General features: G+C 39.1%; 1 non-coding gene across 1 annotated transcript; it reads left to right on the top strand.

Annotated features, from left to right (window-relative positions):
• The first annotated feature begins 18,898 nt into the window (after positions 1-18,898).
• LOC112780847 (small nucleolar RNA R71) lies at positions 18,899-19,007 on the top strand. The gene has a single exon (XR_003191658.1). It is a non-coding gene; the product is annotated as a small nucleolar RNA R71 (small nucleolar RNA).
• The last annotated feature ends 5,523 nt before the right edge of the window (positions 19,008-24,530 follow it).

The raw sequence follows: 24,530 nt of genomic DNA, 5'->3' as shown, positions 1-24,530 counted from the left end.
AATCCTTATTTTTCTTTTTCTAAATAATTTTTCGAAAATATAAAATAAAAATCCAAAAAAATTTAGAAAATCACAAAAATCAAAAATATTTCATGTTTCTTGTTTTAGTCTTGAGTCATGTTATAAGTTTGGTGTCAATTGCATGTGCATCTTGCATTTTTCAAAAATTTCATGCATTCATAGTGTTCTTCATGATCTTCAAGTTGTTCTTTGTCAGTCTTCTTGTTTGATCTTGATGTTTTTCTTGTTTTGTGTCTTTTCTTGTTTTACATATACATTTTTTATTTATTAGAGTCTAAACATGAAAGATTTCTAAGTTTGGTGTCTTGCATGTTTTCTTTGCATATAAAATTTTTCAAAAATATGTTCTTGATGTTCATCATGATATTCACAGTGTTCTTGGTGTTCATCTTGACATTCATAGCATTCTTGCACACATTCATAGTTTTGATCTAAAATTGCCATGCATTGCATCATTTTTCTTGTTTCTCTGTTGCATAAAAAAAAAATCAAAAAAAATATATATATATATATCTTTCCCTTTTTCTCTCATCAAATTCAAAAATTTGATTGACCTTTTCAAAAATTTTTAAAATCAAATTGTTTCTTATGAGTCAAATCAAATTTTCAATTTGAAAATCTTATCTTTTTCAAAATCTTTTTCAAAAATCAAATCTTTTTCAAAATTCTTAGTTATTTTCGAAAATTCCAAAAAATATTTTTCAAAAACTTTTTTCTTATTTTTTTATCAAATTTTCGAAAATAACATAATCAATTAATGTTTTGATTCAAAAATTTGAAGTTTGTTACTTGCTTGTTAAGAAAGATCCAAATTTTAAGTTCTAGAATCATATCTTGTGATTTCTTGTGAATCAAGTTATTAATTGTGATTTTAAAAATTCAAATCTTTTTCAAAAACTAATTTCTATCATATCTTTTCAAAAATATCTTCTTATCTTCCCTTTTTCAAAATTTGATTTCAAAATATCTTCTCTAACTTCCCAACTTCTTATCTTTTCAAATTTGTTTCAACTAACTAACTAACTTTTTGTTTGTTTCTTAACTTTTTCAAAACTACCTAACTAACTCTCTCTCTCTCTAATTTTCGAAAATATCTTCCCTCTTTTTCAAAAATTTCTTTTTTATTAACTAATTATTTTTATTTTTGATTTTAAAAATTTTTCGAAAAAAAAATACTAACCTTTTTCAAAAACTATTTTCGAAAATCACTAACTCTTTTTCAAAAATTGTTTTCGAAAATTCACTTTCCCCTCTCATCTTATTCTATTTGTTTATTCATCCACTAACATCTCTCCCTCACTCAAAAAAAAAAAAAGAGGATCTCTATTATTATTTTTCTACGCCCTCTTCTTTGTCATATGAGCAGGAGCAAGGACAAGAATATTCTTGTTGAAGCAGATCCAGAACCTGAAAGGACTTTAAAGAGGAAACTAAGAGAAGCTGAATTACAACAAACTAGCAAGCACCTGTCAGAAATTATCAAACAAGAAAAGAAAATGGCAGCTGAAAATAATAATAATGCAAGGAGAATGCTTGGTGACTTTACTGCACCTAATTCCAATTTACATGGAAGAAGCATCTCCATTCCTGCCATTGGAGCAAACAACTTTGAGCTGAAACCTCAATTAGTTTCTCTGATGCAGCAGAACTGCAAGTTTTATGGACTTCCATCTGAAGACCCTTTTCAGTTCTTAACTGAATTCTTGCAGATATGTGATACTGTAAAGACTAATGGAGTAGATCCTAAAGTCTACAGGCTCATGTTTTTCCCTTTTGCTGTAAGAGACAGAGCTAGACTCTGGTTGGATTCTCAACCTAAGGATAGCCTGAACTCATGGGATAAGCTGAGTAAAAGGATCACTGAAATCCCTCATAGTACTCTCCCAAGCAATATAGAAGAGAATCCAAAAGGAGAGTGCAAGGCCATTGACATAAGCACCATGGCCGAACCTGTAAGGGAAGGAGAGGACGTGAATCCCAAGGAGGAAGACCTCCTGGGACGTCCAGTGATCATTAAGGAGCTTTCCTCTGAGGAACCAAAGGATTCTGAGGCTCATCTAGAGACCATAGAGATTCCATTGAACCTCCTTATGCCCTTCATGAGCTCTGATGAGTATCCCTCTTCTGAAGAGAATGAGGATGTTACTGAAGAGCAAGCTACCAAGTTCCTTGGTGCAATCATGAAGTTGAATGCCAAATTATTTGGTATTGAAACTTGGGAAGTTGAACCTCCCTTGTTCATCAATGAACTAAGTGATCTGGATCAACTGACATTGCCTCAGAAGAGACAGGATCCTGGAAAGTTCATAATACCCTGTACCATAGGCACCATGATCTTTAAGGCCCTGTGTGACCTTGGTTCAGGAATAAACCTCATGCCCCTCTCTGTAATAGAGAAACTGGGAATCTATGGGGTGCAAGCTGCTAAAATCTCATTAGAGATGGCAGACAGTTCAAGAAAACAGGCTTATGGACAAGTAGAGGACGTGTTAGTAAAGGTTGAAGGCCTTTACATCCCTACTGATTTCATAGTCCTGGATACTGGAAAGGAAGAGGATGAATCTATCATCCTAGGAAGACCTTTCCTGGCCACAGCAAGAGCTGTGATTGATGTTAACAGAGGAGAAATAGTCCTTCAATGGAATAAGGACTCCCTTGTGCTTAAAACTCAAGGATCTCCCTCTGCAACCATGGAGAGGAAGCATGAAAAGCTTCTCTCAAAGCAGAGTCAACCCAAGCCTCCACAGTCGAACTCTAAGTTTGGTGTTGGGAGGCCACAACCAAACTCTAAGTTTGGTGTTGAACTCCCATATCCAAACTCTAAGTTTGGTGTTGGAGAATCTCAACAAAGCTCTGCACATTTGTGAGGCTCCATGAGAGCCCACTGTCAAGCTATTGACATTAAAGAAGCGCTTGTTGGGAGGCAACCCAATGTTTATCTATCTAACTCTATTATTATTGTTTTTCATGTCTTCTTAGGTTAATGATCATGTGGAGTCACAAAATCAATAGAAAAATTGAAAACGGAATCAAAAACAGCAGAAGAAAAATCACACCCTGGAGGAGCATCTGCCTGGCGTTCAAACGCCAGAACAGAGCATGGTTCTGGCGCTGAACGCCCAAAATGGCAGCATCCTGGCGCTGAACGCCCAGAACAAGCATGGTTCTGGCGTTCAACGCCAGAAATGGCAGCAAATGGGCGTTGAACGCCCAAAATAGCCACCAACCTGGCGCTGAACGCCAGAGTTGTGTGCAAGGGCATTTTACATGCCTAAATTGGTGCAGGGATGTAAATACCTTGACACCTCAGGATCTGTGGACCCCACAGGATCCCCACCTACCTCATCATCTCTCTTTCCATTCATGATCATCCCTTCTGTTTTCCATTTACCACTCACATCCATACAACCACTACCTTCAAAATTCAACATCTCTCTCTCACCCAATCCCACCCATATGGCCGAATACACACCTCCATCCATCTCCTCCATATCCTCTTCTTCTTCTTCTATTCTTTCTTCTTTTGCTCGAGGGCGAGCAACATTCTAAGTTTGGTGTGGTAAAAGCATAGCTTTTTTGTTTTTTCCATAACCATTGATGGCACCTAAGGCCAGAGAAACCTCTAGAAAGAGGAAAGGGAAGACAAAAGCTTCCATCAAGGGTCTATAGCTCAGTGGTAGAACATTTGACTGCAAATCAAGAGATCCCTGAGACACCTCAGGGGATACATTTTCTTCCACACAATTATTGGAAGCAACTAAGGGTGGAACATCAAGAGCACTCCATCATCCTTCATGAAATCAGAGAAGATCTAAAAGCAATGAAGGAGGAGCAGCAAAGGCAAGGAAGAGGCATAGAAGAGCTCAATGACATCACTAAGGTGGACTCATTCCTTGTTCTTACTTTCTCTGTTTTTCGTTTTCTATGTTATGGTGCTTATCTATGTTTGTGTCTTCATTACATGATCATTAGTAGTTAGTAACTATGTCTTAAAGTTATGAATGTCCTATGAATCCATCACCTCTCTTAAAAGAAAAATGTTTTAATTCAAAAGAACAAGAAGTACATGAGTTTCGAATTCATCCTTGAACTTAGCTTAATTATATTGATGTGGTGACAATGCTTCTTGTTTTCTGAATGTATGCTTGAACAGTGCATATGTCTTTTGAAGTTGTTGTTTAAGAATGTTAAATATGTTGGCTCTTGAAAGAATGATGACTAGGAAACATGTTATTTGATAATCTGAAAAATCATAAAAATGAGTCTTGAAGAAAGAAAAAGCAGCAAAGAACAAAGCTTGCAGAAAAAAAAAAAAAAAAATAGGCGAAAAAAAATAGAAAGAAAAAGAAAAAGGCAAGAGCAAAAAGCCAATAACCCTTAAAACCAAAAGGCAAGGGCAAATAAAAAGGATCCCAAGGCTTTGAGCATCAGTGGATAGGAGGGCCTAAAGGAATAAAATCCTGGTCTAAGCGGCTAAACCAAGCTGTCCCTAACCATGTGCTTGTGGCGTGTAGGTGTCAAGTGAAAACTTGAGACTGAGCGGTTAAAGTCAAGGTCCAAAGCAAAGAAAAAGAGTGTGCTTAAGAACCCTGGACACCTCTAATTGGGGACTTTAGCAAAGCTGAGTCACAATCTGAAAAGGTTCACCCAATTATGTGTCTGTGGCATTTATGTATCCGGTGGTAATACTGGAAAACAAAGTGCTTAGGGCCACAGCCAAGACTCATAAAGAAGCTGTGTTCAAGAATCATCATACTGAACTAGGAGAGTCAATAACACTATTCGAAATCTGAAGTTCCTATAGATGCCAATCATTCTGAACCTCAATGGATAAAGTGAGATGCCAAAACTATTCAAAAGGCAAAAAGCTATAAGTCCCGCTCATGTGATTGGAGCTATGTTTCATTGATAGTTTGGAATTTATAGTATGTTCTATTCTTTTTATCCTATTTTGATTTTCAGTTGCTTGGGGACAAGCAACAATTTAAGTTTGGTGTTGTGATGAGCGGATAATTTATACGCTTTTTGGCATTGTTTTTAGTATGTTTTTAGTAGAATCTAGTTACTTTTAGGGATTTTTTTAATAGATTTTATGTTAAATTCACATTTCTGGACTTTACTATGAGTTTGTGTGTTTTTCTGTGATTTCAGGTATTTTCTGGCTGAAATTGAGGGACTTGAGTAAAAATCAGATTCAGAGGTTGAAAAAGGACTGCTGATGCTGTTGGATTCTGACCTCCCTGCACTCAAAGTGGATTTTCTGGAGCTACAGAACTCGAAATGGCGCGCTTCCAATTGCGTTGGAAAGTAGACATCCAGGGCTTTCCAGCAATGTATGATAGTCCATACTTTGGCCAAGAATAGACGACGTAAACGGGCGTTCAACGTCAGCTTTCTACCCAAATCTGGCATCCAGCGCCAGAAAAGGAGCCAAAACCAGAGTTGAACGCCCAAACTGGCACAAAAGCTGGCGTTCAACTCCAAGGAGGACCTCTGCACGTGCAACACTTAAAGCCCAGCCCAAGCACACACCAAGTGGGCCCCGGAAGAGGATTTATGCATCAATTACTTACTTCTGTAAACCCTAGTGACTAGTTTATTATAAATAGGACCTCTTACTATTGTATTTGACATCTTTGGACGCCTGGTTCTTAGATCAGAGGGGCTGGCCATCTCGGCCATGCCTGGACCTTCACTTATGTATTTTCAAACGGTAGAGTTTCTACACTCCATAGATTAAGGTGTGGAGCTCTGCTGTTCCTCAAAGATTAATGCAAAGTACTTCTGTTTTCTATTCAATTCATCTTATTTCGCTTCTAAGATATCCATTCGCACCCAAGAACGTGATGAAGGTGATGATTATGTGTGACGCTCATCATCCTTCTCCCTTATGAACGCGTGCCCGACAAACACTTCTGTTCTACATGAATTAAGCTAGAATGAATATCTCTTAGATCTCCTAACCAGAATCTTCGTGGCGTAAGCTAGAATGATGGCGGCATTCAAGAGTATCCGGAAAGTCTAAACCTTGTCTGTGGTATTCCGAGTAGGATTCAATGATTGAATGACTGTGACGAGCTTCAAACTCGCGATTGTTGGGCGTTAGTGACAGACGCAAAAGGAGGGTGAATCCTATTCCAGCATGATCGAGAACCGACAGATGAATAGCCGTGCCGTGACAGGGTGCGTGAGCATATTATTCACTGAGAGGAGGGGATGTAGCCACTGACAACGGTGATGCCCTTGCATAAAGCCAGCCATGGAAAGGAGTAAGACTGATTGGATGAAGATAGCAGGAAAGCAGAGGTTCAGAGGAACGAAAGTATCTCCATTCGCTTATCTGAAATTCCTACCAATGATTTACATAAGTACCTCTATCCCTATCTTATTAATTATTATTCGAAAACACCATTATCCATTTATATCTGCCTGACTGAGATTTACAAGGTGACCATAGCTTGCTTCACACCAACAATCTCCGTGGGATTCGACCCTTACTCACGTAAGGTATTACTTGGACGACCCAGTGCACTTGCTGGTTAGTGGTACGAGTTGTGAAAAGTGTGATTCACAATTTGTGCACCAATAATCAACTTTTGAAGATGGATAAGGTTGATTATCTGAGAGATAGATTGAATGCTTGATAAGGTTGTGCATATTTAAAATTCAAATTTTAATTTCAAATTACATGCAGATTTAGTTGGAATTAAAATTTGAAAAAAAAAATGTAAAAGAACAGACATCAGGAACGTATTGAAAATGAAAATGAATACGGAAAATAACCTGGATAGAAAGATAGAGAAAAATATAAAAATATCATATCGCTATTGTGCTCTCTGTGGCAGGGCGACTCAGTACTTTTCATCGATTCGCTCTCTTGCGCTACTGCCTCCTCTGTATCCATCACCACATCATCGATGACTACCACAAACTCCACTGCACCTACTGTAACACCACCGCCATATTATGATCCACCACCATAGCTGTCACAACCTTATCCACCGCCTTAACTTTGCTTTGGTGCGTACATGAACTCTATAATCTCCACTTCCAACTTAAATTAGGAAGAAGAAGAAGAAGATTATACAAAAATAGAATCAGTGAACGTAGGAGAGAAAAGGAAGAGGATATGAAGGTGAAAAAGGTGAATAAGGAGAAGAATCGAAGAAGAGGAAGAAGAGATAAAACTGAAAACAAAGAATGGAGAGAATCACTTTTTTAATTTTGAATTTGAATTCAAATTCTGAAATTTGAAAATTTCAGGTTATGTGTACATATAAACTATAAAGCAAACTGGAAAAGAAGGATAAAAAACTCAGATACAATCATAAAAAATGTGGTGTAATAAAAATAGTTTGATGCAAGTGTTATTATGGTAATAAAAGTCATGATATTGATGATCGAAGGTATGGAAATTTTAATGGATAAATACACATATCAGAAAATACACATATCAGAAATTGAGAATGAACCTGGAAGATGACATGTAGGAATTTCACTATGGGAATAACCTTCTTTTCAAGAAATTGAGAATGAACCTGGAAGATGACAGATAGGAATTTCACTATGGGAATAACCTTCTTTTCAATGTATGTTATAGGATTAAAGAAAATGATGAACAATTAATTCATATATAGTGTAATAGTTACCCTTTATGTACACATTGTTACAGAAATCACTATATAACAGAAAACTGTTGTAACTACTGTAACTTACCCCTACTCTTCTAACTCCTTATTCCTCTTTTCTACCTTGACTACTTCTCTGTTCTGTCCATTGTTGATTCTCACACGCACTGATTAACTTTGAATTAATTAATACTATTAGTTAATTTTTTAGATGAACTTAGATTTTAAGAATCTTACCTTACCTTACTATTAGTTAATTTTCTTATTTTCTTTTTCTTTTTGTTTCAATAGTTTTTATTATTTTTAACACATAGTTCAAGAAACTACATATATAGTCTCATTAAGAGCTTTACAAAAATAAAATAAAATAAAACTACATAAAACAATAACATAAAAGATAAAAAAGTGCCTCTAAAATTACATATATGCTCAACATATATATAAGCTCATGTTTGTATTAATTAATATTGGAGTAAAGGACAAATAGCTCCCTGACCTTTTTTTTCGCCGAAATTTTCGTCCTCAAGGAAAGGAAAATACATTTATGTCTCTGACCCCTTTAAAACATGGACATTTTAACCCTTCCGTTGAATTTAGGCCGTTGGACCGGACGAAAAACTCTGACCTGGCAAAGGTGGCGTTGACATGGCCGTTATGGAGTCCACATGGTAGTGAGCTTTTGGAAATAGGGCATATAAGTCCCCAGAGACAAAAACGATGCCGTTTCGTTATCTCTCCCAATCTTTCAAATTTTTCTGCCCTAATCCCTCGTCTACAAAGAACGGCGAAGTGGGTGTTGTGGGGAGTGAAGGAAGAAAGGAAATTCTTCATGCCATGGCATCTGAAGGAGTATCATCAAGCTAGAGAAGAAGTGAAGGTAGGGGTAGAGAAGCCCAATTCGGTGTGATCTCGCATCCTAACGGGAAGGATGGCAAAGATGGCGTCTTACCAAAGTGCTTCTGTGGAGAAAACACAATCCTTTTCATGTCGAAGACGCGAAGCAATCTGGACAGATTGTTTCTGGGCTGTCCTATTTACAAGTATGGTAACCAACTATGTGGAAGGTGTACTTGAAGTTGTGTTAGGAATACTAGATTTTTGTTTTTGACTTCTGTGGATTGATTTTCTGCAGGCAAGACAACCGTATTGTAAATTTTTTTTGTGGCTTGATGAGCATGTTGCTGGAGTTGGGTTGACAGAAACAAGGTATATGGGAGAGAAGGAATTTGTGGATGTTGAAGATTATCACGGAAAGCAGGACATAGAAATGAGGATCACATGCTTGGAGAAGAGGATAATAGCTCTAGAGATAAAAAAAAACCCAATAGGATGGTGTATTTGTGTTATTTTCATTGTCTTGAGTTTTGCTGTTCTAAGTTGTAAAAATTGATCAAGGAATGAAAAAGTGTGTTGTTTTGTTGCACCTAAAAAATATTTAATCTGTCATTTGTATAAATGATTCCATTACCCTGTATGTGTTTTGTAAGGTTTGTATGAAATTAAACTTAGTTAAGTAATAGATAATCTAGCATTGCATAACTGAGCAAAAAACTGTCATAGTTAACATCCATGTTCACCTGTTCCACAACCGGTGTTCAAAAAGCATGTAACAAAAAGGAAAATTGTATCTACTACTTGTCATAAACCATTACATCTTGAAAAAGTTATCAGAAAATCACATAATGACAGAAGTCTTCACTCTTTCGAGTCCCTTGATGTTGATGCAGTTGGCAAAGTTGGGGGTGGAGCCTCCTAATTCGGTGCTGCAGATAGTGTGCTAGATGGAGTTGGCTGTTGTGTGTTAGGTGGGATTGGGACGGTAGCAATTGGAGCTGGCGGCTAAAGATCTTCTGCTTTGGTCTGAACTTAAGACTGTTGTGGGCGAGTTGTGTCGTTGGCTTTCCCTGGAGTTTTAAATGGACGGCTTGAAGTCGGGGCCAGTGGCTTGGCTTGAGTAGCTGTTGGCCCTGGAGGTGAAATGACAAGTGTGGATCTTGTCACCCTTGTTGGAGCTGGTGGCATAGGTGGATTGCTTGGGGCAGGTGCATTCACAACAGTGGGGTTTAGAGTCAAGCTTGTAGAGCTGTCTAGTTAGCTACTGGATGCATCTTGGAAATATCCACGTAATATGTAAATAGTTTGATAATGGGACATAATAGCACCTGATGAATAGTTAACTAAGACATATATAACCCTGAAGTATTGTATACTAAGACAGAATAGTCCTTAACCATAATAGTACTTAGACGGAATAATCCCTGCATAACATATAAGTCACCTTGGTATAGTTGTAATGCACGTAACCTAAAAGACTATGATAATAGTAGGGATCTTACCTCTGGTGGGGGAGCGGATTGTGACAAAGGAAGCACAATCAGTGACTGGGAGGAGCTAGCCACTTTCTTCCTAGGGCGCCTTGTCTTCAGCTTCTAGTTTGGGTTGGATTGAGCTCCCTTACATGTTTTGTAGTTGTGGCCATTCTCACCACACTTTCTGTAGGATATAGTGAATGATTTCTTCAGTTTTCCCCCTTTCATGAGTGGCTCAACAGGATCTTTTTGCCTATTATGAACCTTTGGCCGTCCAATTGGCCTTTTGATAATGGGTGGGTCTGGCTTCGAGAACTCAGTTCTTGCCCAAAATTCTGGACTTGGAACAGGCTTAATGCAGTGTGCATATGTCCTCTTGATTGACTCCATGCACAGTCAAGGGTGAACATAGTCATGGGGTGTGCGCATGTCTCTTCCTAATGGTAGCAAGTGCATGTATGTAGGGCATGCCTGAGGTAATGCAGCAAAGGTGAGTAATGGTACCAAATAACAATAAAGGACATTCATTACAAAATAATAAAACAACTGACTCAAGTGAGAATAGTAGGTACCAGTCAATTGCCATCTGTTGCATGATCAACTATACCTAATGAGGTCCACATCCACCTTGGTTGCTTTGCGAGAAACCTCAAACCTCTTTCGTTCATTGTCACCAACCCATTCAGCCATCCACTTGGTGCTAAGATTTAATAACCTCTCCAGCCTTTTTTCCTGAACTGGTGCTAGTTTCCCAGAGTGATTGTCTAATACCTGCTTATGATTCACCATTCTCCTCATCAGGTAACACCTGATCTCTTCACACATGGTTAGGATAGGCTTGCAGTGGTAGTTTACTATTTTAACATTAAATACCTCGCACATGTTGTTTGTGAGGTTATCCACTTTTAGCCCATGGGAGAAGTAAGCCTTTACCCATGTCTCCAGATCAAATTTACTGAGGTACTCCAAAGAACCCTGGTTAACTTCCTTTAACTTCTCCGTACATTCCTTGAATTCAGCAACAGTCATGTATCTAGCACACTCCCACACAACCTCTCTAATGTACAAGTCCTTGTAGTGGTTTATGAAGTTTGACCACATGTTTATGACGCAATTGCGGAGCTTTGCATGTGGCATGACCTCCTTCAGCGCAGGCAGCAAACCCTGCAATTGAACAGTGGCAGGCAACATTTTCATGTGGCAATGAAAATAACCAAACAGATATCAATGAAAATAACCAAACAGTTAGCAATGAAATTAACCAAACAGATAGCAATGCAAATAACCATGAACTACTTTTATCTTCTGTTGGTCTTATATGAAGTTCCAGCCATGGTTTGCATGTTCTTCTATGTCCCATTGCAGATTGGTCACGAACCACTTCCAGGCATCCTTGGTCTTAGTCCTGATAACCCCATATGCAACAACATAAAACTGGTTGTTTGCATCTTGAGAAACTGCTGCTAGAAGCCAACCCCCGTAATATGTTTTCAGAAAGCAACCATCCAAATGCAACAAAGGACGGCATCCATCTTTGAAACCTTGTTTGTAGGCATCTAGGCAAATGTGCAGTTTATCAAAAACAAGGGGAGCCTCTGGAATTGGCATGAGCTCCAGCCTGGCTGATGAGCCTGGATTGCTACTCAGTATTTGCTCACAATAATCTCTCGTTCTCTTGCATTGTTCCCTTTCGTTTCCCATGATCTTGTCCCTGGCCTCCTTCACCTTTCTATAAACCATCTTAGGATGGGGACACAGGAAAAATTCCTCTTTAAGGAAATCGATTGCCTCCTTCGTATTCATGTGTGGTTGGGTTGACATCCGCTTCTCAATTTTCTTACTAAGCCAGTGCTAATCAGCTGCGTTATTGCCCAAATCCCTTGTACAAGTGTATTCTTGATGGTACGTCTTGACTTGATAAGACTGCAAAATTTTGTTCCATGACAAATAAACTAAGTAAGGACACTCCTGATCCCCACACCCTACTCTCACTCTCACTCTCTCCTTGTCATTTTTTATCCACTTCAATTCCCGTCCCTCAGCAATGAACGAATCTTTAACTACCTCCTTGAACCTATCTACAATGGCAAACCTAGTTCCTAACTCAAACCTGCCCTCACCATGAGCATAATCATCATCAAATTCTGGAAATTTATTACCTCTGCCTTCATCATCAGATGATATAGGAGTATGCAAGTCTTCAGACTCATACTCAAACATGATTTCCTCCACCTCTGTTGGAACTTCACTGACATAAAACCCACCCCCACTGTATTATCCAGCTGCACATCAAGCCCCTGATCCACAACTTCACCATGTCTTCCAGCATTCTCGTTCCCACTGCCTTCTCCTCTTTCATTAACCCTTCTGCCAAATTGTCTCTTCATCTTCCCTTGCTTCTTTGGAGTAACTACCTTCTTCTTTGGAGTAGCTACTGGTGTGGGAAATCATGATTCACACTTTTCACAACTCCGCACAACTAACCAGCAAGTGCACTGGGTCGTCTAAGTAATACCTTACGTGAGTAAGGGTCGATCCCACGGAGATTGTCGGCTTGAAGCAAGCTATGGTCATCTTGTAAATCTTAGTCAGGTGGATTCAAATGGTTATGAGGTTTTGATAATTAAAAGATAAATAAAACATAAAATAAGATAAAGATACTTATGTGATTCATTGGTGGGAATTTCAGATAAGCGTTTGGAGATGCTTTGTTGCTTCTGAACTCTACTTTCCTATTGCCTTCTTCCAATCATGCGTGCTCCCTTCCATGGCAAGCTGTAGGATCCTCTTAGTGAAAATGGTCCTCTACGGTTTCTGCACGGCTAATAAACTGTCTGATTTCTCGTCTTGGATGAAAAATACCAGGCACAGCTACCGCATGGCTAATCATCTGTCGGTTCCCGCTAGCGTCAGAATAGAATCCATTGATCTTTTTGCACACTGTCACTGCGCCCAACATTCGCAGGTTTGAAGGTCGTCACAGTCATCCCTTCTCAGATCCTACTCGGAATACCACAAACAAGGTTTAGACTTTCCGGATCCTAGGAATGTTGCCAATTGGTTCTAGCCTCTACCACGAAGATACTAATCTCACGGACTCGGTCCGTGTATTAGAGACCCAAGAGATACGCACTCAAGCTGTCGCCCAATGACTACGTTGAGCTCGGATAGAACGGAAGTGGTTGTCAGGCACACGTTCATAGAATTGAGAATAATGATGAGTGTCACGGATCATATCATTCTCTAGATTGAAGTACGAGTGAGTATCTTAGAATAGAATCTAGCGTGATTGAATAGAAAAATAGTAGTAATTACATTAATTCATGAAGAACAGCAGAGCTCCACACCTTAATCTATGGGGTGTAGAAACTCCACCGTAGAAAATACATAAGTGAAAATAGTCTAGGCATGGCCGAATGGCCAACCCCCAAAACGTGAGCAATGGTCTCAGCTCCAAAGTATGAGAACTGGATCCCAAAGATCCAAATACTAAACTAGTAACTTAGGTTTACAGAAAATGAGTAACTAAGTGCAGATAGTACAGAAATCCACTTTCGGGGCCCACTTGGTGTGTACTTGGGCTGAGCATTGAAGCTTTTTCGTGCATAGGCTGTTCTTGGAGTTAAACGCCAGCTTGGGTGCCAGTTTGGGCGTTTAACTCCAATTCTGGTGCCAGTTTGGGCGTTTTACGCCAGAAGGTTTTTGGCTGGCTTTGGACGCCAGTTTGGGCTATCAAATCTCAGGCAAAGTATGAACTATTATATATTGCTGAAAAGCCCAAGATGTCTAATTTTGAATGCAATTGAGAGCACGCCAATTGGGCTTTTGTGGCTCCAGAAAATCCACTTCGAGTGCAAGAGGGTCAGAATCCAACAGCATCTGCAGTCCTTTTTCAGCCTCTGGATCATATTTTTGCTCAGGTCCCTCAATTTCAGCCAGAAAATACCTGAAATCACAGAAAAACACACAAACTCATAGTAAAGTCTAGAAATGTGATTTTTGCATAAAAACTAATAAAAATATAATAAAAAGTAACTAAAACATACTAAAAACTATGTAAAAACAATGCCAAAAAAGGTATAAATTATCCGCTTATCACAACACCAAGCTTAAATTGTTGCTTGTGCCCAAACAACTAAAAACAACATAGGATTAAAATAAGAGAATATACAATGTATTCCAAACTTATCAATGAACTTAGTTAAAATTAGATGAGCGGGGCTAGTAGCCTTTTTGGTTCTAAACAGTTTTGGCATCACACTTTATCCTTTGAATTTCAGAATGATTGGCATCCATAGGAACTTAGAATTCAGATAGTGTTATTGATTTTCTTGGTTCAGTATGTTGATTCTTGAACATAGCTACTTTATGAGTCTTGGCTGTGACCCTAAGCATTTTGTTTTCCAGTATTACCACTGGATACATAAATGCTACAGACACATAACTAAGTGAACCTTTTCAGATTGTGACTCAGCTTTGCTAGAGTCCCCAGTTAGAGGTGCCCAGAGCTCTTAAGCACACTCTTTTTGCTTTGGACCAGACTTTAACTGCCCAGTCTCAAGTTTTTCACTTGACACCTTCATGCCATAAGCACATGGTTAGGGACAGCTTGGTTTAGCCGCTTAGGCCAGGATTTTATTCCTTTGGGCCCATCTATCCATTAATGCTCAAAGCCTTGGATCCTTTTTACCCTTGCCTTTTGGTTTAAAGGGCTATTGGCTTTTTCTACTTGCTTTTTATTTTTCTTTCTTTTTTTTCGCCATTTTTTTCTTTTCTTTTTTTTTCTGCAAGCATTTCACTATTTTTTCTTGCTTCAAGAATTAATTTTATGATTTTTCAGATTATCAATAACATTTCTCCTTTTTCATTTTTCTTTCAAGAGCCAATAATTTTAACATTCATAAACAACAAATTTAAAAATATGCACTGTTCAAGTATTCATTCAGAAAACAAAAAGTGTTGCCACCACATCAAAATAGTTAAACTAATTTCAAGATAGAATTCAAAATCATGCACTTCTTGTTCTTTTGCAATTAAAAACATTTTTCATTTAAGAAAGGTGAAGGATTCATAGGACATTCATAGCTTTAAGACATAGACACTAGACACTAATGATCATGTAATAAAGACATATAGTATAGAATTCGAAAAACAGGAAAATAAGATCAAGGAAATTAAAGAACGGGTCCACCTTAGTGATGGTGGCTAGTTCTTCCTCTTGAAGATCTTATGGAGTGCTTGAGCTCCTCTATGTCTCTTCCTTGCCTTTGTTGCTCCTCCCTCATGGCTCTTTGGTCATCTCTGATTTCATTGAGGATAATAGAGTGCTCTTGGTGCTCCATCCTTAGTTGCCCCATGTTGGAACTCAATTCTCCTAAGGAGGTGTTGATTTACTCCCAGTAGTTGTGTGGAGGAAAGTGCATCCCTTGAGGCATCTCAGGGATTTCTTGATGAGGAATTTCCTCATGCTTTTATTGTGGTCCATGAGTGGGCTCTCTTGTTTGCTCTATCCTTTTCTTAGTGATAGGCTTGTCTCCTTCAATGAGGATGTCTTCCTCTATAACAATTCCAGCTGAATTGCATAGGTTACAGATGAGATGAGGGAAGGCTAACCTTGCCAAAGTAGAGGGCTTGTCCGCCACCTTGTAGAGTTCTAGAGGTATGATCTCATGAACTTCTACTTCCTCTCCAATCATGATACTATGGATCATGATAGCCCGGTCTATTGTAACTTTAGACTGGTTGCTAGTAGGAATGATAGAGCGTTGGATGAACTCCAACCATCCCCTAGCCACAGGTTTGAGGTCAAGCCTTCTCAGTTGAACCGGCTTGCCTCTTGAGTCTCTCTTCCATTGAGCTCCTTCCACACAGATGTCCATGAGGACTTGGTCCAACCTTTGATCAAAATTGACCCTTCTAGTGAAAGGATGAAGATCTCCTCTCATTATTGGCAAGTTAATTGCCAACCTCACATTTTCCGGACTGAAATCCAAGTAATTCTCCCGAACCATTGTGAGCCAATTCTTTGGGTTCGGGTTCATACTTTGATCATGGTTCTTATTGATCCATGCATTGGCATAGAACTCTTGAACCATTAAGATTCTGACTTGTTGGATTGGGTTGGTGAGAGCTTCCCAACCTCTTCTTCGAATCTCACATCGGATCTCTGGATATTCACTCTTTTTTAGCATGAAGGGGACCTCGGAGATCACCTTTTTCTTGGCCACAACTTCATAGAAGTGGTCTTGATGGACCTTTGAGATGAATCTCTCCATCTCCCATGACTCGGAGGTGGAAGTAATTGCCTTCCCTTTCCTCTTTCTAGAGGTTTCTCCGGCCTTAGGTGCCTTTAGTGGTTATGGAAAAATAAAAAACAGAGCTTTTCCCACACCAAACTTAGAAGTTTTACTCGTCCTCGAGCAAAAGAAGAAAGAAAGGAGTAGAAGAAGAAGAAATGGAGGAGATGGAGGGGAGTAGTGGTTTTGGCCAAGAGGGGTTAAGTGTGTATGAAGTGTGAATTTGAAGGTTGTAAGGAGGGGTATTTATAGGATAAGAGAGAGAGAGGGGATTCGGTCATGAAGGGGTGGGTTTGGGAGGAAAATGTTTTGAATTTGAATGGTGAGGTAGGTGGGGTTTATGATGGATGGATGTGAGTGGTGAAGAGAATATGGGGAAGAGGATAGGATTTGATAGGTGAATGGTGTTTGGGGAAGAGGTATTGATGGGATTGGTCAAGGGTATTTGGGGAAGAGTGTTATGGAAAGGTGTAAAGAGGAGAGAAAAAGAGTGGGGTAGGTGGGGATCCTGTGGGGTCCACAGATCCTGAGGTGTCAAGGAATTCTGCTCCCTGCACCATTCTGGCATTCAAACGCCCTCAGTGTGCCAATTCTGGCATTAAACGCCAGCTCTGCTACCTTTCCTAGCGTTAAACGCCAGTCTGCTACCCCTTTCTGGCATTTAACGCTAGTCAAACACCCTTTTCTGGCGTTAAACGCCAGTCTGTCTGCCATTTCTGGCGTTTAACACCAGCCAGATACCAGACACCCTTTTCTGGCATTAAACGCCCAGAGTGCTGCCCATTCTGGCGTTTAACGCCCAGAATGCTGCCAGGCTGGGCGTTAAACGCCCATTCTGCTATCCTTACTGGCGTTTAAACTCCAGTAAGCCTGTCCTCCAAGGTGTGCTGTTTTTGATCCTGTTTTTTATTTTGCTTTAATTCTGTAGTTGTTTTTATGACTTCACATGATCATCAACCTAAAGAAAACCTAAAATGACAATGGAATATAAATAAATATAATTAAATAACATTGGGTTGCCTCCCAACAAGCGCTACTTTAATGTCAATAGCTTGACAGTGAGCTCTTAGAGAGCTTCACATAGACTCAGAGCTTAATGATGGCCTCCCAACACCAAACTTAGAAGTTGAGTGTGGGGGATCTGTTTGACAATGTACTAAGAGAAGTTTTTCATGCTTTTTTTCTATGGTTACAGAAGAAGATCCTTCAGCCTTAAACACAAGGTAGTCCGCATTCAATCAAAGGACTAACTCTCCTCTGTCCACATCAATCACAGCTCTTGCTGTGGCTAGGAAGGGTATTCCAAGGATGATGGATTCATCCTCTTCCTTTCCAGTGTCTAGGATTATAAAATCAGGAGGGATGTAAAAGCCTTCAACCTTCACTAAGACATCCTCTACAAGTTCATAAGCCTGTTTCCTTGAATTGTCTGCCATCTCTAGTGAGATTTTTGCAGCTTGTACCTTAAAGATCCCTAGTTTCTCCATTACAGAGAGTGGTATGAGGTTTATACTTGAACCAAGGTCACACAGAGCCTTCTTAAAGGTCATAGTGCCTATAATGCATGGTATTAAGAACTTTTCGGGATCCGGTTTCTTCTGAGGTAATTTCTATTGAACCAAGGCATTCAGTTTCATGATTGCTCCTAGATACTGAGCAACTTGATCTTCAATAATATCTTCATCCTCTTCAGAGGAAGAATACTCATCAGAGCTCATGAATGGCAACAGTAAGTTCAGTGGAATCTCTATGGTCTCTATATGAGCCTCAGATTCCTTTGGTTCCTCAATAGGGAACTCCTTAGTGGTCAGTGGATGTCCATTGAGGTCTTCCTAATTGGAAATCACTGCCTTCTGACTCTCTCCAGGTTCGGCCATGTTGGGTATATTGATGGCCTTGCACTCTCTTTTTGAATTCTCTTCTGTATTGCTTAGGAGAGTACAAGGTGGAGTTTCAGCCACTCTTTTACTCAGTTGACCCACCTGTGCCTCCAAATTTCTAATGGAGGACCTTGTTTCAGTTATGAAACTGAGAGTGGTATTAGATAGTTCAGAGACTTTGGTTGCTAAGTCAGAGAGGCTCTGCTTAGAATTCTCTGTCTGTTGCTCAGAAGAAGATGGAAAAGGCTTGCTATTGCTAAACCTATTTCTTCCACCATTATTATTATTGAAGCCTTGATTAGGCTTCTATTGATCCTTCTATGAGAAATTTGGATGATTTCTCTATGAAGGATTATAGGTGTTTCCATAGAATTCTCCCATGTAATTTACCTCTTCCATTGCAGGATTCTCAGGGTCATAAGCTTCTCCTTCAGACGAGGCTTCTTTAGCACTGCCGGATGCAGCTTGCATTCCAGTCAGATTCTGAGAAATCATATTGACTTACTGAGTCAATATTTTATTTTGAGCCAATATGGCATTCAGAGTATCAATCTCAAGAACTCCTTTCTTTTGAGTCACCCCATTATTCATAGGATTTATTTCAGAAGTATACATGAACTGGTTATTTGCAACCATTTCAATGAGTTCCTGGGCTTCTACAGGCGTCTTCTTCAGATGAAGAGATCCACCAGCAGAGTGGTCCAATAACATCTTGGACAATTCAGACAGACCATCATAGAATATACATAAGATGCTCCATTCTGAAAGCATGTTAGAAGGACACCTTCTGATCAATTGCTTGTATCTTTCCCAAGCTTCATAGAGGGATTCACCTTCCTTCTGTCTGAAGGTTTGGACTTCCACTCTAACCTTGCTCAACTTTTGAGGTGGAAAAAATTTGGCCAAGAAAGCATTGACCAAATTTTCCCAAGAGTTCAGGCTTTCTTTAGGTTGTGAGTGCAACCATATTCTAGCTCTGTCTCTTACAGCAAAGGGGAAAAGCATAAGTCTGTAGACCTCAAGATTATCCCCATTGGTCTTAACAGTGTCACAGATTTGCAAGAATTCAGCTAAGAACTGATGAGGATCTTCTAATGAAAGTCCATGAAACTTGCAATTCTGTTGCATTAGAGAAACTAATTGAGCCTTAAGCTCAAAGTTGTTTGCTCCAATTGCAGGAATTGAGATGCTTCTTCCATAGAAGTCAGAAGTTGGTGCAGTAAAGTCACCAAGCATCTTCCTTGCATCTCCACCATTGTTGTTATTTTCGGCTACCATGTCTTCTTCTTTTTCGAAAATTTCTGTTAGGTCCTGTTGATGAGTATTTTGGTGAAAAATAAATTTCCTCCAAAACACACAAATCTAACCGGCAAGTGTACCGGGTCGTATCAAGTAATAAAAACTCACGGGAGTGAGGTCGATCCCACAGGGATTGAAGGATTGAGCAATTTTAGCTTAGTGGTTAATTTAGTCAAGCGAATCAAGATTTGGTTGAGTGTTTTGTGATTTGCAGAAATTAAATTTCATGGAAGTAAAGAGAACAGGGAATTAAAATGCTGAATCTTAAAGAACACGAAATTAAATAGCAGAAACTTAGAATGCAAGAAATGTAAATAGCGGAATCTTAAAGTGCAAGAAATGTAAACGGCTGGAATTGAAAAGGGAATTGGGGATTGGATTTGCAGAATTTAAACAAGGAAAAGTAAATTGCATCAAGCAGAGAAGTAGAAGAAGGTTTGGGTTAGATTGGATCTTGAAGCAGAAAAGTAAATGAACATGAAAACAGTAAACAGAAAATGTAAAATTGGGAAATTAGATCTCAGGACCCAGAGACTAGAAAACCAAGTCTAGATCTCAATGCTTTCCTAGATCCAATAAGAAATTGTAATTGAAATTCAAAGAAAGTGGATGAAGAGCAATTAACAGAAATTGAAATCCAATCAAGCAGTAAATAAAGCAGTGAGATCCAATGTTGAGATTGAAACAGAATCTCTTCAATTCTCCAACCCAAAATCCAAGACAATTGTAATTGAAGTTGAAAGCAATAAAACTGAGAGGAAGAGAAGTGAATTCTCCTTCTCCAAGACAAAGAAATTAAAGATCACTCAATATCAAAAGCTCTCCGAAAACTATTATGAAAATTTCCCAAAAGAAAGCTTTCCGAAGAACTTAAACTCTATCCTATTTATACACTTTCTTCAAATGATCTTCAAGCTTTGAGTTGGGCCTTTGCTCTTGGTGGAATTGGGTTGAAAGAGGCCTTGGTTGATTGCTCTTGAAGTTTGGAGAAGAACCAAAGTGAACCAATTGAACCGGGTTGGAGTTTTGCAAAAGTTGGACCAAAAGTTTGAGCAAAAGTTAGGGGGCTAACTTTTGCCCAAACTTTTCATATCAGCAGCTATATCCATCTGATACCAACGTTGGTGCCAAAGTTAGGGGTCTAACTTTGGCCCTAACGTTGGCCTTACCTTGTGCACTTGTGGCGCCAACGTTAGCCACCAAGTTAGGGGCTAACGTTGGCGCAAACTTTTGCTCCTCCCCTTGTGATTTTCATGTGCCAACGTTAGCCACCAAGTTAGGGGGCTAACGTTGGCGCAAACTTTTGGTGCCCAGGGAGGTTTTCTTCATGCCAACGTTAGCCTCAAAGTTAGGGGGCTAACGTTGGCGCAAACTTTTGGTGCCCAGGGAGGTTTTCTTCATGCCAACGTTAGCCTCAAAGTTAGGGGGCTAACTTTTCAACCAAAAGTTTGTGCAAAAGTTTGATGCTAACTTTAGGTCCAGCTTTTTGCTTCCTGGTTCAATTTCACTTATTCCATTGTCTTCTCTTTACTCCTAGCTATTCCTTCTCGCTTCAACCTTTCTCTAAGCTTTCTTCACCTATCATTAATCAACCAAACACATCAAAGCTATGCTTAAAATCATGAGATATTCATTCTTTCATAATATGTGACAATTATAGTATAAAATCTCATGAAATAGCATGAATTCATACATGGTTGATTAAATCAAAGGAAACATGAAAATCTACCCAATTAGCTTGCTTATGGTTCAAGAAAGTGCATAATTCTAATGAAAACAAAAGAAAAAGACTAGTTAAAATAGGCTAAGATGACTTGTCATCACAACACCAAACTTAAAGCTTGCTTGTCCTCAAGCAAGAAATAAATTTATGCTCCAAGGTTCTTTCAATTAAGATGGATTGAAGAATAACTTGTAGAGTCCTGTGAGTGAAGTGATCAAGTGTCAGTGGGGTGAACTCTAAATCATGTGCTCATGCAAGGGCTTCAGTGCTCACTAGTCCTCACATATTGGGAGTCTTAGGTCTTAGGATTTTCATCCAAACGGTATCGTCGAGATCTTTTTATATGTAATCACTTTGAAGCAGCTTATAGTTTCTGTGCTTTGGCCTCGACTCTAAGTATCATGTCTCAAAGCGGCTCTTTAGATAAACTTTCAATCAATACTCCTAAACCAGTTGGTTTTAAGGTATTAGGTGTTAAAGCACCCCTAAGGATTTACTTGCTCAAGCCTCTTTCTTTGACACAACTCAACCACAAGCATTTACTAGGCTAACAACTCTTTGAGTTTTGTTTCTTTTTTTTCTTTTTCTGCCTAGTAATTGATGCTCAGAGCCTTGGGCCATATTCTTTTTGTTTTTGTATTTTCTTTCTTTTGTTTTGTTTGCTGCTTCTTGGATCAATAGATTTTTGAGAATCTCCACAATACTTCTTTGGACTTCATGTCCTGCCTATGAGCTCCCATGCAAGTTTTCACAAGCATGCAACCTCAATACAAAATCATACAACTAGAACCACCACTTCTCCTAATCTTTTGCTTGCCTCAAATTTGATTTATTCCTCAATCCTTCTTCTCAAAGAACTTTCATGTGATGTATTTCTTGAAAATTGAGTGCAAACAAGTTTTGAAGATAAGAATGTTGTGATTGATCAGACATCTTGCTTATTGAATTATAAGAAAAAAAACTATGCTATGCAGGCAGGCAGGGCAATTAAGGATACAATCCAACTTTCAATCACAGCAATATTTGATGTAGAATAATCACTTAACAATACAACCTGTTGGAGTTCAATTGCTTTCCTTTTTCTCATCATCATTGTTGCTGACCTTCATGTTCATCTTTCTCCTTTTTGATGATGTTCAAAACCTCCAAAAGCTTGTATGACATTCTGTAATGATATTGAAAGTTGCTTGTTCCCCAAGCACTTGGAAACAATGGTTAGTCTGGCTGATTTATTAATGGGCTTTTGAACTTACTTTGGTGTGAGAACACCAAACTTAGTACCTTGCCAATGGGTTTCATGCATCAAATTAACCATGTGTAATAACTTTTTTTCTTTTCTTCTTCTTTTTCAAAAGCAATAAAACTGAAAACTAGGAAACAGCAGAATAGTTAACTAGTTCATCCAACATGCTTGAAACCAGCATTATGCAGAGAGTGAGAATGTGTTTTATAATGGGATTTTGGTGAAACACCAAACTTAGAATCCTGCATTCTCCTTTAGATTGTTTTGGTGTGCAACACCAAACTTAGCTTCTTGCATTATAGATAGAACTAATTAACCTTTTATTGAAATAGATATGAAAAGATAGTTACCTCCGGTTGGGTTGCCTCCCAACAAGCGCTCTTTTATTGTCACTAGCTTGACATCCTTCACTCTGTGCTCATGGAAGTTGAGGCTTCTGTTGCCTTAGGTTTCCTCCTGCTGCTATGGGCTTCCTTCCCTCTGTTTCTCTTTCCATAGCCCTCTTACTTTCCTCCATGACTCCCTTCTCTTTCAACACAGCATCCTTTTCATGGCTTTTTGGGTTCAGAGTCCCCTCCTTCTCACTCAATTCAGCAAGGTTTTGAACCAGTTGTTCCATCTGCCTTTCAAGTCTTCTGAGTGAAGCCTCCTGGTTCTTGCTTATCATCTCTTGATGTTTCTTTATTTCTTCCCGCTCTATTACCATCATTTCTTGAATTTTTATGGACCTCTCCATCAGCATTTCTAGAATATAGATTCTTTGAAAGGTTGGAAGTGGTTGTGGCTGTGTCAATTGTGGTGGTTGACGAAGGTCATTTTGAACGAATGGTGAGGTAGGACGGGGTTGGAAGTGTATGTGATTGTTGTTGTGGGGGTGTGTTTTAAGTTGGTTTTTAAAGCTGGGATTGTTGCAGTTGAAGTCCCTTGGTTTTTGGTTTTGGTTCTCAACCCCCCTCCCATTAGAATGAGTTCTCCAAGGTGGATTGTACACATCATTCTGAGGCCTGTGTTGGAGCATGCTAGAGTGAGTGCTTGGAGATTGTAGTTGCTCATAACTCTGTTGCTCATGGTTAATGACCCCAAAACTGTGTTCAGCTTGATTACTCCCATATGAGCTTTGAGTCAGGTTGTATGTATGTATTACAGCATGTCTCAACTCAGTGATTTTCCTAGCCATCGTGTCCAGTTGTTGTAGAGTCTGCTGATGTATCTGCTTGTTTTGGCTTATTACTGCACTAGCACCTTCAATTTCTTTCTCTTGTGTGAATGGATGCACTTCTGCCTCTGACTTAACAATTCTTTGTGATGGGTTCAATTTGACTAGGAGCCCATTCACCAGTTCTTCCCATCCGATAATGCTTCCTTGTGGAAAAGCTTCAAACCATTGGGCAACATCATTCATGGCTATGGATAGTTGCTTCGAACTATGGGTTACATTATCATCCAAGGTGAGGATATTACTCTCATGAATGCTAGAATTTGTTGAGTTCCCCTCCATGATCTGCACAGTCACAAAAATTCAAGTGATGATTGAATATTTTCAAGCTCAGAATGTGATTCAGAAGGTTAGCTGGCACAAAGCATCAAACAGTTGATGGACTTGGGAGATTAGTGGCCAAAAATTGCTTCTCTTGTGTAAGCAGGAGCATTGCATAGAGCCAGAAATTTCCCGGAAAACTTCACTTGGTTGCTAAAGCGAAGTTTCAGTCATCTCAGGCAAAAATTCAAACAGTTAGTGGGTCAGTCGAAAATTAAAGAAAAAATGCTTGATTTAGATCACCACTTCACTTAATCATTGTCAATCTAATCAATCCCCGGCAACGGCGCCAAAAACTTGATGAGTATTTTGGTGAAAAATAAATTTCCTCCAAAACACACAAATCTAACCGGCAAGTGTACCGGGTCGTATCAAGTAATAAAAACTCACGGGAGTGAGGTCGATCCCACAGGGATTGAAGGATTGAGCAATTTTAGCTTAGTGGTTAATTTAGTCAAGCGAATCAAGATTTGGTTGAGTGTTTTGTGATTTGCAGAAATTAAATTTCATGGAAGTAAAGAGAACAGGGAATTAAAATGCTGAATCTTAAAGAACACGAAATTAAATAGCAGAAACTTAGAATGCAAGAAATGT

The sequence above is a fragment of the Arachis hypogaea genome, chromosome 19 (genome assembly GCF_003086295.3).
Source record: "Arachis hypogaea cultivar Tifrunner chromosome 19, arahy.Tifrunner.gnm2.J5K5, whole genome shotgun sequence".
In the NCBI taxonomy this organism is placed as follows: domain Eukaryota; kingdom Viridiplantae; phylum Streptophyta; class Magnoliopsida; order Fabales; family Fabaceae; genus Arachis; species Arachis hypogaea.
The sequence above is the reverse complement of the archived record's forward strand: the minus strand, read 5'-3'. Positions and strand labels throughout refer to the sequence as shown.